The sequence below is a fragment of the Spodoptera frugiperda genome, chromosome 18, assembly GCF_023101765.2.
Source record: "Spodoptera frugiperda isolate SF20-4 chromosome 18, AGI-APGP_CSIRO_Sfru_2.0, whole genome shotgun sequence".
NCBI lineage: Eukaryota > Metazoa > Arthropoda > Insecta > Lepidoptera > Noctuidae > Spodoptera > Spodoptera frugiperda.
In genome coordinates this window covers 4,848,821-4,861,695 of record NC_064229.1, presented here as the reverse complement: position 1 = coordinate 4,861,695, position 12,875 = coordinate 4,848,821, and the positions used below count along the sequence as shown (strand labels likewise).

Here is a 12,875-nt window from a genome sequence, read left to right as displayed (position 1 = left end):
TGCCAAGAAGTGCCAATGATGATGCGCTTGTGGAGGCCCGGCTTCAAAGCCTTGAACACAGGCGCAAGGTCGCTAGCCTTTCCGTTTTTTACCGGATACATTTCGGAGAGTGTGCGGGGGAATTGCTCAACTTGATTCCCCCTAGTCCTTTTCATCATCGAACTACAAGACAATCGGCGAGGCGTCACCGCTTCATGGTAGATATACCACCCACTCGCACGAAGCGCTTCGCTTCAAGCTTCCTAGTGCGAACTGCTAGGGAGTGGAACTCCTTGCCGGAGTCTGTGTTTCCTGATGGGTATAACCTGGGTGTCTTCAAGGCCCGAGTGAATAGGTTGCTTATGGGCAGACGTGCTCCACCGTAGGCCGCATCATCACTTACCATCAGGCGAGATAGCGGCCAAACGTCGACCCATTAAAAGTAAAAAAAAAAATATTCCCACTGTTGTTTTTTCAAATCCTAATTAGAATATCATAATATGAGTTATTATAATTAGTTTAAATAGTTACTTCGCACTTAGTCGTCCGTTGCCCAAGCGACTCGGCGACTCGCCGCGTTGTGGCGCTGCACAGACAACTGGCGGTCGTCGGCGACCAATAGAAGCACGGCTTCAAATGAGAGCGTTCGCACTGCGAGCAACCGCCGTAGCGACCGGACGCCGCGTACAAAAATGGCTCAGGCTTTCGATACTGACACATTTATATTGGAAATACAATCCCGAAAGGCAATTTATAACTTGCTGAGTCAAGAATATTCTAATAGGGATTTGAAGAAAAAGCAGGAGGAAGAAATAGTGGAGTTATTTGGACGTGTAAAATACTTTGAACAATCCTTTTGGTCTCCGTTCTTGTCACAAAGGATGAACCCAACACTCTTTTTTGTGGATTTTCTTTTACTTTCCTCTCTATTATGTAGCGCTACTACTGGAGCTTCTTCAACGTCCATTCTGCACGACTGTACTTAGAATACTGGCGCTCGGCTCGGCCTCCTGGCCCCAGTTTCTCTGCTGTGGTCACCGAGAGACTAATAACACCCGTATTCACAAACGATACTTTCCTCTCTTTCTCTTTCTATCTTTCTTTCTTCTTTTTTCTCTGCTTTAGTCGCCGAGAGACTAAATAAATAAGTAATCAGAGTGTTGGAGGTATGAACATGAACCTATGAACATAGAGATTACTTGTCTTTTTTATATTTTTCTTTAATATTTAGTGTCAATCATGTGGAAGTCATCATAATATTAGTAACTTTGTCAGAATGATGACGTTTTGCAGTCATTTATATTTTACAATTTTATTTAGTATAATATTAATACAAAGTTTAAATTGTTCTCTTTTATCGAGATCTAGAAATCCAAGCGAATATATTCTTCAACCCGTATTTTTACCGGAAGGCCTCACTGACGAGATGTATGACGCACTCGTTAGACAAAGACCGGACTTGGAGCCTATCCTAAGTGTTCAGAGAAGGACACAACTTCGGCGACAAGAAATACCTTATTTAAAGAAAAAACAAAAGAAAAAGACCAAATACCCGTTTTATGATAAATATCTGAAGAATGATACAGAGAAAGAGATGATTTTGCTTGAAAATGATGACGATGACATCACGAGACCTTTAAGCGACTTCGACGACGGGCGTTCTACACTGTCCATAGATCCATTGCTTATACCGGAATATGCGTTACACCAAAAGTACTTGAACAGAAGCTTAGAGGAAAACAACACAGAACTACGTTTGAATGATACCAGGAGAATATGGCCTTTCAGAAGTGATGAGGAATATGCTTGGGATAATGCGTGGAAAGTGGCTAGTTGTTACGTTTGCTACGTCGACAACATGAAAATACCTAGGCTAAATACCTGTCATAAAGCGTTCAATTCAGATGATTATAGATACAAATCACAGATTAAATATTTTAAAACTGCTTGTTACTACAACTGGAAATACCGACTCAAAAGATATTGGAGGTATAGACGTTATTGGTGGAAAGGGAAATTATATGATGGTAGTTATGGTATGACAGTACACCGAATGGGCGCTTGGACAAAAGGATGCATGAAGAGATATTCGGATGTCGGTGAGATCTGGACTTATCGTGCTTGCCGAGGTTATTGGCCTATGTGGATAGGTGGCTTGATGGAAAGTAGACAGATTAGACTGGATTTTTCGATTAGTATACACGAAAATGAAACTTGTAGAATAGCTCATCATGCAACCTTGTTACCATTTCATCGGGGAATTTCACTATATGGTCGCTTACGCACCTGCGCATGCCTGGGCAGGTATTGCAATAATAGTGTCGTCAACAATATTTATATGCCGTTACTTATACTTATTTGTTATATTTATTGTTATATTTATAATTAAGGTTTTATTTATAATAACTTATGATACTTAAATAAAAAAAGTATTTAGTCAGGAATACATGTGGGCAATATGACGTAGGTAGCAGTTAAATAATAAAGTGTTCGATATGAAACTATTGTTTATTTCTGTTCATCGCACTGTTACTTTAAATTAAGCTACTGAAGGGGTGGGCATTTCAGAAATGCCGAAATAAACTCAGAGGTCTCAGTCACTTTCAAAGAGCAAACATCGTTAACAAAGCTGATCTATGCAGATGGATTGCAGACTTCCTGAGGGATCGGTCAATTCGAGTAGTCATCGATGGGTGCTCGTCTGACCAATTTGGCATCGAGGCGTCAGGGGTCAGTACTTTCAGCAACGCTCTTTCTCTAGGAAGTTGGGTATCTTCTCGGAGATGAGACGGTACTTCACACCGAAACAACTGCTGAGCCTGTACCAAGCGCAGGTTCGGTCATGTATGGAGTACTGTTCTCACCTTTGGGATGGCTCGGCCAAATACCAGCTGGATGTGCTCGAACTCATTGAAAGGCGTGCCAAGAAGTGCCAATGATGATGCGCTTGTGGAGGCCCGGCTTCAAAGCCTTGAACACAGGCGCAAGGTCGCTAGCCTTTCCGTTTTTTACCGGATACATTTCGGAGAGTGTGCGGGGGAATTGCTCAACTTGATTCGCCCTAGTCCTTTCCATCATCGAACCACAAGACAATCGGCGAGGCGTCACTGTTTCATGGTGGATATCCCACCCACTCGCACGAAGCGCTTCGCTCCAAGCTTCCTTATGCGAACTGCTAGGGAGTGGAACTCTCTGCCGGAGTCTGTGTTTCCTGATGGGTATAACCTGGGTGTCTTCAAAGCCCGAGTAAATAGGTTGCTTATGGGCAGACGTGCTCCATCGTAGGCCGTATCATCACTTACCATAAGGCGAGATAGCGGCCAAACGTCGGTCCATTTAACATAAAAAAAACATAAAACAAGTATATTAAAGATAATAATAATTCACTGTTACAATATCAAACTGAATATTAAATTAAAAAGTTACAGACAGGAGGTATACAGTTGAAACACGCCACGGCTGCTGCACGAGAAGTGATCAACACGCCGCGACATAAATAATTTTTCACTCACTGTTCGGCTCCTATTGATTGTAGCGTGATGTTATATTGTTTATAAGGCCGCGTTTCCATTGACGCGGAGCGGGGCGGAGAGGAGCTTAGCGTTGCACGAATTGGCCAATCACTATGCTCGAAATCTCCGCACCGCTTCAATGGAAACAGCATGAGCGGGGCGGAGCAGAGCTGAGCGGATATTCATACAAATATATAGCGAGACGATGCGGTGCGGAGGACAGCGGGGCGGTGCGGAGCGGAGAACAGCGAGGCGGTGCGGAGCAGCGCCGTGCGGAGCGGGAACGTAGCGGCGCGTCTATACGCCAATGCTAACGTGTGACAGAGACATATAACCGAGTAGGTACAGAGTATTGCCGAATAGGCACGAAGATTCACGAAGTAACCAAAAAGGGATGTCCAAGTAGCGGGGGTGAGGGTGTTGTTTAATCGATTTTCTTAAAATCGATTACTACGAAACAAATTACTTATCAAAAAAAAAAAAAAAAAAAAAAATATATATATATATATATATATATTTATTTTCAATGTTATATTGATGTTTTGAATTTTCTTAAAGTTCAGTCGTTACTCAAAGTTAATGATAATTGATATTTAAGTAAATCATAACTTTCAATTGAGAAAATACTTTCTTTTAGTTTTATTTTCATGTCGAAATATCGTTTATTAATGACAAAATTAACTATATTTGTACATTTTATTTCGTTTAATCTATAATATAAAAATAAGTCGGTTTTTCCTTCCTGACGCTATAACTCCAGAACGCGCGAACCGATTTCCACGGTTTTGCATTCGTTGGAAAGGTCTCGGGTTCCGTGAGGTTTATAGGAAAGAAAATTCAGGAAAAATCAAGAGAAAAGCAGGAAAACAGGGAAAATCTTTGGTGGCGAAACGGAGTTCGCCAGGTTTGCTAGTCAAGTATAAGGTAGGGCGCCGCGCGCGCGTTCTTTCACTACGGACGTGTAGGGCCGACTCACCGACTGGCGACGTGAGGATCGGCGGGAACGCCGCGGCTCGCGTTAGCGCGCGAAGCACGGAACCGACGCGTCGGATGATATTCTCGTTATAACACAGCACGTAAACGACGCGACGGATGATATTCTCGTTATAACACAGCACGTAAACGACGCGTCGGATGATATTCTCGTTATAACACAGCACGTAAACGACGCGACGGATGATATTCTCGTTATAACACAGCACGTAAACGACGCGTCGGATGATATTCTCGTTATAACACAGCACGTAAACGACGCGTCGGATGATATTCTCGTTATAACACAGCACGTAAACGACGCGACGGATGATATTCTCGTTATAACACAGCACGGAACCGACGCGTCGGATGATATTCTCGTTATAACACAGCACGTAAACGACGCGACGGATGATATTCTCGTTATAACACAGCACGTAAACGACGCGTCGGATGATATTCTCGTTATAACACAGCACGTAAACGACGCGTCGGATGATATTCTCGTTATAACACAGCACGTAAACGACGCGTCGGATGATATTCTCGTTATAACACAGCACGTAAACGACGCGTCGGATGATATTCTCGTTATAACACAGCACGGAACCGACGCGTCGGATGATATTCTCGTTATAACACAGCACGTAAACGACGTGTCGGATGATATTCTCGTTATAACACAGCACGTAAACGACGCGTCGGATGATATTCTCGTTATAACACAGCACGTAAACGACGCGTCGGATGATATTCTCGTTATAACACAGCACGTAAACGACGCGTCGGATGATATTCTCGTTATAACACAGCACGGAACCGACGCGTCGGATGATATTCTCGTTATAACACAGCACGTAAACGACGCGTCGGATGATATTCTCGTTATAACACAGCACGTAAACGACGCGTCGGATGATATTCTCGTTATAACACAGCACGTAAACGACGCGACGGATGATATTCTCGTTATAACACAGCACGTAAACGACGCGACGGATGATATTCTCGCTACATACGTTATTAACATCACCTTGAAAAAATAAAAAAACTACTTTTGTTGAAAGAAAAGAGTTTATTTTTATAGATCCTGGAGATCTGTAATTTAAAAAAAAAGTTTTTTTAAATCGGGCCATAAATACATGCTCATACAGACGATTTTTTCATAATAGCGCTTGAACTATTTTCAAAGCAGTTTTTACATACGAAGATGTAAAAAAATTAAGATAAGAAGTATGCCGTATATATTTTTATATAATTTTATCTTTCTTTTTGGGTAATTTTGATCCTTCTTCTTTGTTGAAATAAGCAAAATGTAGATATTATTTTTTTGTAAGTGTTCCCTTGGCCACGAGAAGCAAGTACTGGTAAAGAACGCCCGCGACGTTGGCCCAGGACAGGAACGATCTTGTTTGCGCGGCCCGCCTATATAAGGACGACTCCTTCCGAGACGTCCTCAGTGTGTCAATGAACGTCATATGTAGTTGATATAATATAATTTTATATATAGTCGCGTAACTCAATCCACTACGTGTTAACATCATTAGTACCTATGGAAAATCAATATTTTTTTTAAACGTTGCCCTATACTAGGATTTTCTCCTGTGTCGTGGGTGCGTTTACAAACATACAAGTTCACATACACATGATACCCAGACCCGAAACAACAATTTGTGGATCACACAAAGAGTTGCTCCCTGCGGGAATCGAACCCGCTACCCGTTGCGCGGCAGCCAGTTGCCCAGCCACCGCACCAACCGTGCAGTCGATATTAAAGTATTGTGTTAAATCAATACAAGAGAAATTATTTCTTCTCACATCATCATACACTCCACTGGCTCCCTGACCAAATCACGGGTGCGTCGAGGAAAGATCCACAGCCCGATCCTTCCGACCCGTACACTTTTTAACAATAGCAGAAGCAGAATACTGTACTGTGTGAACAATGTGCGGTCTATATCTCAAACGAGACTGACGCATGTTAGTGCAGAATGTACCAGAATTTTACGAGCCACGGCGTCGTGTAACGTTTCTGCGTCGTTTTTACGTTACGTTAACGTGAATTTGCACGTCACGTCAACGTACGGTGTCAAGTTACCGCATCGTTCCATGTTATCGAGGGACGTGGAGATGTGGACAGGCTCTAGGATACATAACAAATACATATTTTCTAAAACAAATATGGTTTTATTTCATCATAAATTACTATTACTGTTATTACAAGTAACGGCACATAAATACCGTTGACGACAGTATTGTTGCAATACCTGCCCACGCATGTGCAGGCGTGGAAGCGACCATACAGGGAGACTCCCCGCTGAAATGGAGTCAAGGTCGCATGTTTAGATGTTCTGCAAGTATTATTTATATCTTTGGTAATTGGAAATTCCAATTTAACCATTCTATTCTCCTTCAAGCCACCTACGTACATTGGCCACCAACCTCGGCAAGCACGCATAGTAAACATCTCACTAACATCTGAAAATCTCTTCATACATCCTTTTGCATAAGAACCCAGTCGGTGTAGTGTCGCACCATAGGTTCCTTTATATCCACCTCGCCAAAAGTACCGTTTATACTTCCAATATCCTCTCTTCCGGTACTCCCAGCTGTAGTAACAACCACTTTTGAAATATTTCTGCGATGTTACATACCTCCAATCATTTGATTGGAACGCTGTATGACACAAATTTTGCCTCGGTGTTTTGCTGTTTTCGACACTTTCATCTTCAGCGTAGCAAGTGTAGCAATTAGCTGCCCACCAAGCATTATCCCAAGCCCTATCCCAATCATTAGAATATAATCCCGTGGTATCGTTAAAACGTTGTTTTTTGTTGACTATGAAAGGAAGCCTTTGCTTTTCGTTTTTGGTGAATTCTGGAACAAGCAATGGATTTACTTCCATCGTAGTGCGCCCATCCTCAAATTCGCGTAATGGTCTCGTGATATCGTTGTCTTCGTTTTCGACCAACAGTATCTCTTGCTCTTGATCTAGAAACTCGCCTTCTTTATTTTGTCGTCGCTCAATTTGTGTCTTTCTCTGAGCACTTAGAACAGGCTCCAAGTCCGGTCTTTGCCTAAGAAGACCGTCGTATATCTCATCAGTGAGTTCATCCGGTAAATACAAAGGTTCAACAACATATTCGTTTGGATTTGTGGACTTCGATACAGAAGAACAATTTAAGCTTTGTATTATTATAATATAAAATAAAATTGTAAAATATAAATGACCCCAATTACACGTCATTTTGACAAAATTACTATTACGAGGGTCAAAGAGTAAATTTTTTTTTTCTTGATGGCAACCGAGTCCCCAATACAAAGTTGTCGACTATTCTGCTCGTATCGAATGGTGACGGCAGATTGTGAACCGTCGAACTATAACTTTTTTTTTAATGGCAATTTGAGCCAATGTCTAAAGTAAATTGGAATAGCAAGTGTGGTAGTTTTTATACAAGAGAGAATTTTCATTGATTAGAGATAGGACTTAGGAATAGAGTTGCCTCTTGTTAAATTTTATGCCAATCAATTTAAAATGCCATTTGAATTTTGTCCCCCTCAAAATCTTTATTTTTATCAATCACTACAGATAAAATCTGAAGTATAGCTATAATGCCAATATTACCAACAATATACCTTGCAGGTTGTAGGTTGCTATATTATTATGTCTATTGGCTTTGACATCAAAGAAGTTATTATTTACAATTTTACATAAATTTTACAGTACAAATTAATATTTAAAATTATCAGATGTTAGAGAACTATCGGACGACAAACATATTGTTAAAACTATTATTTAATGTATTTGTATATTATGTAACAGCTACATATTTTTTTCTAATATTTCTATTCTACCTATTTATGGTTTAATTGGAATTAATATTTGAGTTTGACTTTGAATAACGGGCCCAAGGTAACTGAAGTAAATACGATCTAACGAAAGTGTCGTTTTCGTGGTTTATGAGGGTGGTAAAACTGATGCATGGTGAAAAAGAAGGAGAACTTTATTAACAGTTCTTATGAATCTAAACTACAGAAGAAGCAATAGTAGAAAATAGAGGGGAAAGGGAGAAAGAGAAAGAGTGCGCCCTATTTAATACTTCTTACAAAGAAAGTTTTATGTATGCACGTTTTTATTTTTGAAGTTTCTATTAAAAAAAAACGATGACCTAGTCCTGATGTTAACTGGTTCTTGGGTTAACGCTTTCTGCAGAAGTTATATCCTACTAGCAAACCCGGCGAACTCCGTTTCGCTACCAATGATTTTCCCTGTTTTCCTACTTTTCTCTTGGATTTTTTCAAATTTTCTTTGCTATAAACCTCACGGAGCCCGAGACCTTTCCAACGAATGCAAAACCGTGGAAATCGGTTTGTGCTTTCTGGAGTTATAGCGTCAGGAAGGAAAACCCGACTTATTTTTATATAATAGATTTAGCATTGTTCGGTTTGGCGCCACTGTCGCCTAGGTAGAAATAAAACGTCACACACTCAAACGAAGACAAATTTAATTAGACAGTCTATTTCCAGCTAACCTATTCGTGATGGGTGTCTATGGATAAAACTTAAAAAAAAACATTAAATGTTTCTAAAACCGTTTTTCGTCAAAATCAATCGTGTGAAAGTTAGACGCTTCTAAAGTGGAAAAATCAATGTCATCCCCACTCCTCTAACTTAAAAAAATATTGATATCTTTTTAATAGGAAATTTTCTCATCTACAAATTATGTCTGAAGTAATTTTGCGACAAAACTTACCGTTTTCAAGAAAATCGCGAAAAATCAATTTTTTGATGAACGAGATCAATTATTGGGACTTTTGACACAATGTTTATAATTGTGATTTGAACATTTTTCACAACCAATTTTCAGCTAGGTGTGAACTTGTCGTGGTTCAAATGTCTAATTTGACGGGACTAATCTTACTTTGGAAAGATGTACATTCATAATGGTGAAAGAATTTTTAAAACTATTCATTACATTCAGTTATTGAGCCTATTCAGTACAAACAAACAAAAAAATATTACCTCTTTATAATATTAGTTCAGAAGTTTAGATAAGGTCTTATTGTAATTGTAAGTACCTACTAGCGTACTAAGCGTAATCTGCTCAGTATCAATGACACTAGTTGGGTATAACAATAACAATAAATTGTAACATAAGTGCAGTGGGTCGTGCAAACTTTTCACCTATTAGTTTTAAGAGTATCCTGGTACAATGTGCGCAGATCAGAAGGTTCAAACGTAAACAGTCACATCATCATCATCTGATTGGAAACCAATCTCAATTTCAATCCAATAAAATCTCATTAATTATTCAATGTCAAAACTAAACAATCTCCATATACCTACAGTATGGAGATCACTCATAAGTCTTTTTTTTGTAACGCCCACAAATGTGACACGAATCAGATGATGTAGTACACGATGTCAAACTCCAACTTGCTTATGATACCCTAGTACTTAAAAACACAGAACTGCTCTATGCTATAGGTTTCACTTGATGAATGATATATTAATAAACACTCCACGGATCATATTCGATATTATTTAACGTGCTGAGAAACGTAAACTTCCCAAAACTAGTATCTAGTTATGCGCAGGTGCCATATGTGGAATAAAATATAAAATTAAAAGTTATTCCACCAATGGCACCCACGAAAAATACATAAGGGTGCCCAATGTGGAACATCATCGGTGCCATTAGCTTGGGTGCCATTTAAATGGGTGCCCAATGTGGAATGCCTCTAAAAAACGAGGTACTCTATGTTACTCCAGATAATTATTTATGACATATACATTTTTTATGATAGTAGGACTAGTTCCGCCTGTGGCTTCACTCACACCACATAATAGGGCTTTGTTGCTCCGGAGTCAATATACCGCGTACCATTCTTAGTCAGTATGAGTCTGACACTTCCTTTTTGTCTCCCTTTTATGTCGTTAAGAATTAGCCGTATAAACTAGAAATAAGAAACAATATTCTTTACATTGTACAGAGTACTGAAAATGAAAACTACTGGAAACGTGCTGTGGTCACTTTTATGATTCACAATGTTCATAAGTTGAGCACCGGTGGCACTGCTAGCTTCGTGACATTATTATTACAGTTGCTGTAAAATACTTCTTGGGTTCACGTGTTCAATGTTTGTTGATTGCATTGTAGGTTTCTAAGCAAATATGTAATGTAATCTATACCTATTTACTACCTACATATATAACCTCACGCCTGTCCCCCATGGGGGAAGGTAATTGCTACTTATGTATAACCTACCTCTTTCACTTCATCAACAGTCAGCAGTCTTTTCGTGCATGCTCGACGCTTAAGGGTAAATTTATACTATTTACTTAAACGAACAAATTCACAAAGACTTATCTTTTTTTTTTGAACACCTTTATATTGTTTGAACGCCATAATCTGGTAATTAGTTCCGGATAATTATTATTTTGTGGTGGATAGTCCATTTATCGAGGAAGGCTTAAAACAACCTGCGATCAACCACGTCGCGATCAACGGTTGAAACTCCAGACATTCTATATTCCATGGTGAGGAGCGAGGCGGACTGGGATGCCGTCTCCTCCTTCTACGAAGTAGTCATGCTGGGTAAGAGGAGGAGCGGGGCGCTTAAGGAAACGAACCTCCTCATGCCTCCGCCATCGTGGGAGACATTCCGGGCGTCGGGGATCACGAGACGATTTCATCCACCACCGTAAGCACAGGCCTGCGAAAGGCGAGCAAAGGTGGCTCGCCGCCCGACCAGGGGCCTTAGTCTGCTATTACAATTGTGTCACAATAGTCGATCATTGAGCAGAGCAAGAGGGATGGAGCTATACAACCTACATAGCTCCGTACCTCTCGCATTGCTCAGTGATCGACCATTCTGACACAATTGTAATAGCAGACTAAGGCCCCAGACAAATACCCGAGCGTAAGTTCGTTAATTAGTGAACAATTGTCTTTCGATGCCGCACTCTCATGCACCACAGCGGTCGCCCTAACCTCCTGGTCACAACTATTGGCTAATAATCTTTATAGCTATTTGTACCTAATTTCATTTAAATCCGTTCTGTGTTACAATGACAGCATAAAACCCAACTAGAAAAACAGACTCCGGTAACAAAAGTTAACCGTTAATGCAATAGTTTAATCCTTAACTAACTATCTGCTTAAATCCACGTAGAGTTCTAAGTGCTCACAGTTTCTATTTCAAAAACGACTTATATCCCTATACAGAACCGCGAATAGGTATGCAAACGACACTTCAACTCCTTTACGAGAAACATAAACATTTGAGTAACATCATCTCACTTAGTTCGTCCCAACCGTTTATGGAAACGTAAAATATAAAGAAAAGCTATGGAAATAAAGGTGCAACATAAAATTGAAGCAATGATAATAACAAAAATTACAAGACCTTATAAAACTTTATATTGTTTACGATCATCTCTTGCCAACATTTTTATCTGAGTTTTAAAACAACAAAAGATGTGTTTTTTTTATAATAAAATTGTTTACATAATATGTAAACAATTTTATATTGTCATTGTGTTATAAAGGTGTTCTAAAAGCATCTGCCACGGTTTTAATGGGAAAATAAAATTACAATAGTAAATTATGTATTACTGATTATGGGTTTTTTATATAAAAAAAATACGTGTTATTAGTTTGTTATGAAAGCGCTATCTCTTTCACTCCCATTCAGCGTATTTGTGAATCACTTATGCAAAGTCGAGTCAATATTCTTTTTAATACCCTTCCATGTGATCATCAACTACCTAAATATAAATTACATAATAATTACACACATGATACATACAAGTATGTGATACATTGTATGAAAATGTGTGCTACCACATTTTAGCGAGCCGATGAAGCTAATTAAGCTTAATAACTCCATTACATTACTATTTTGCTGAAAGTGAATTATATGTATGGCGGCCATTTCATGATATAATCAAGCATTTTATGCAGAAGTAGCAGACAGTAGGCCGAATGTCTCTTTCATATTTTAATTATTATCTTATAAACTTGGAATTTTTTTTTAATAATAAGAAATTTCCGCCTATCGCACAGGGGTTGATCCTCACAAGCATCGTGCGCAGACGCGGCGACGTTGCGCTGACTATTGAACGTCCGCGTCCGCGTATTTTTAGTTAATAAAGTAATTTTCTTGAAAAAAATGATAACAAAATCTTGCCAAGTTATGTGCCAACCTTTATATCGGCTTACTCACGTAACTGTTTGACGAGGAACTCGACTAGTTTCAAGCCACGCGAGAGGTTCATATTCACGAACAGCATTCCGCGACACACCACGCGGCGACTGTCACTTTCATATTTTGTTAAAATTGAAATCATTTTCAGGACGATAATTTTATTTCGTGGTCAGACACTATTATGGTTCCTATCCTACTA

General features: G+C 39.5%; 1 pseudogene; it reads left to right on the top strand.

Moving 5' to 3' along the window:
* The first annotated feature begins 1,232 nt into the window (after positions 1-1,232).
* LOC126911667 (uncharacterized) overlaps positions 1,233-12,875 on the top strand; it is a 59,982-nt pseudogene continuing 48,339 nt past the window's right edge.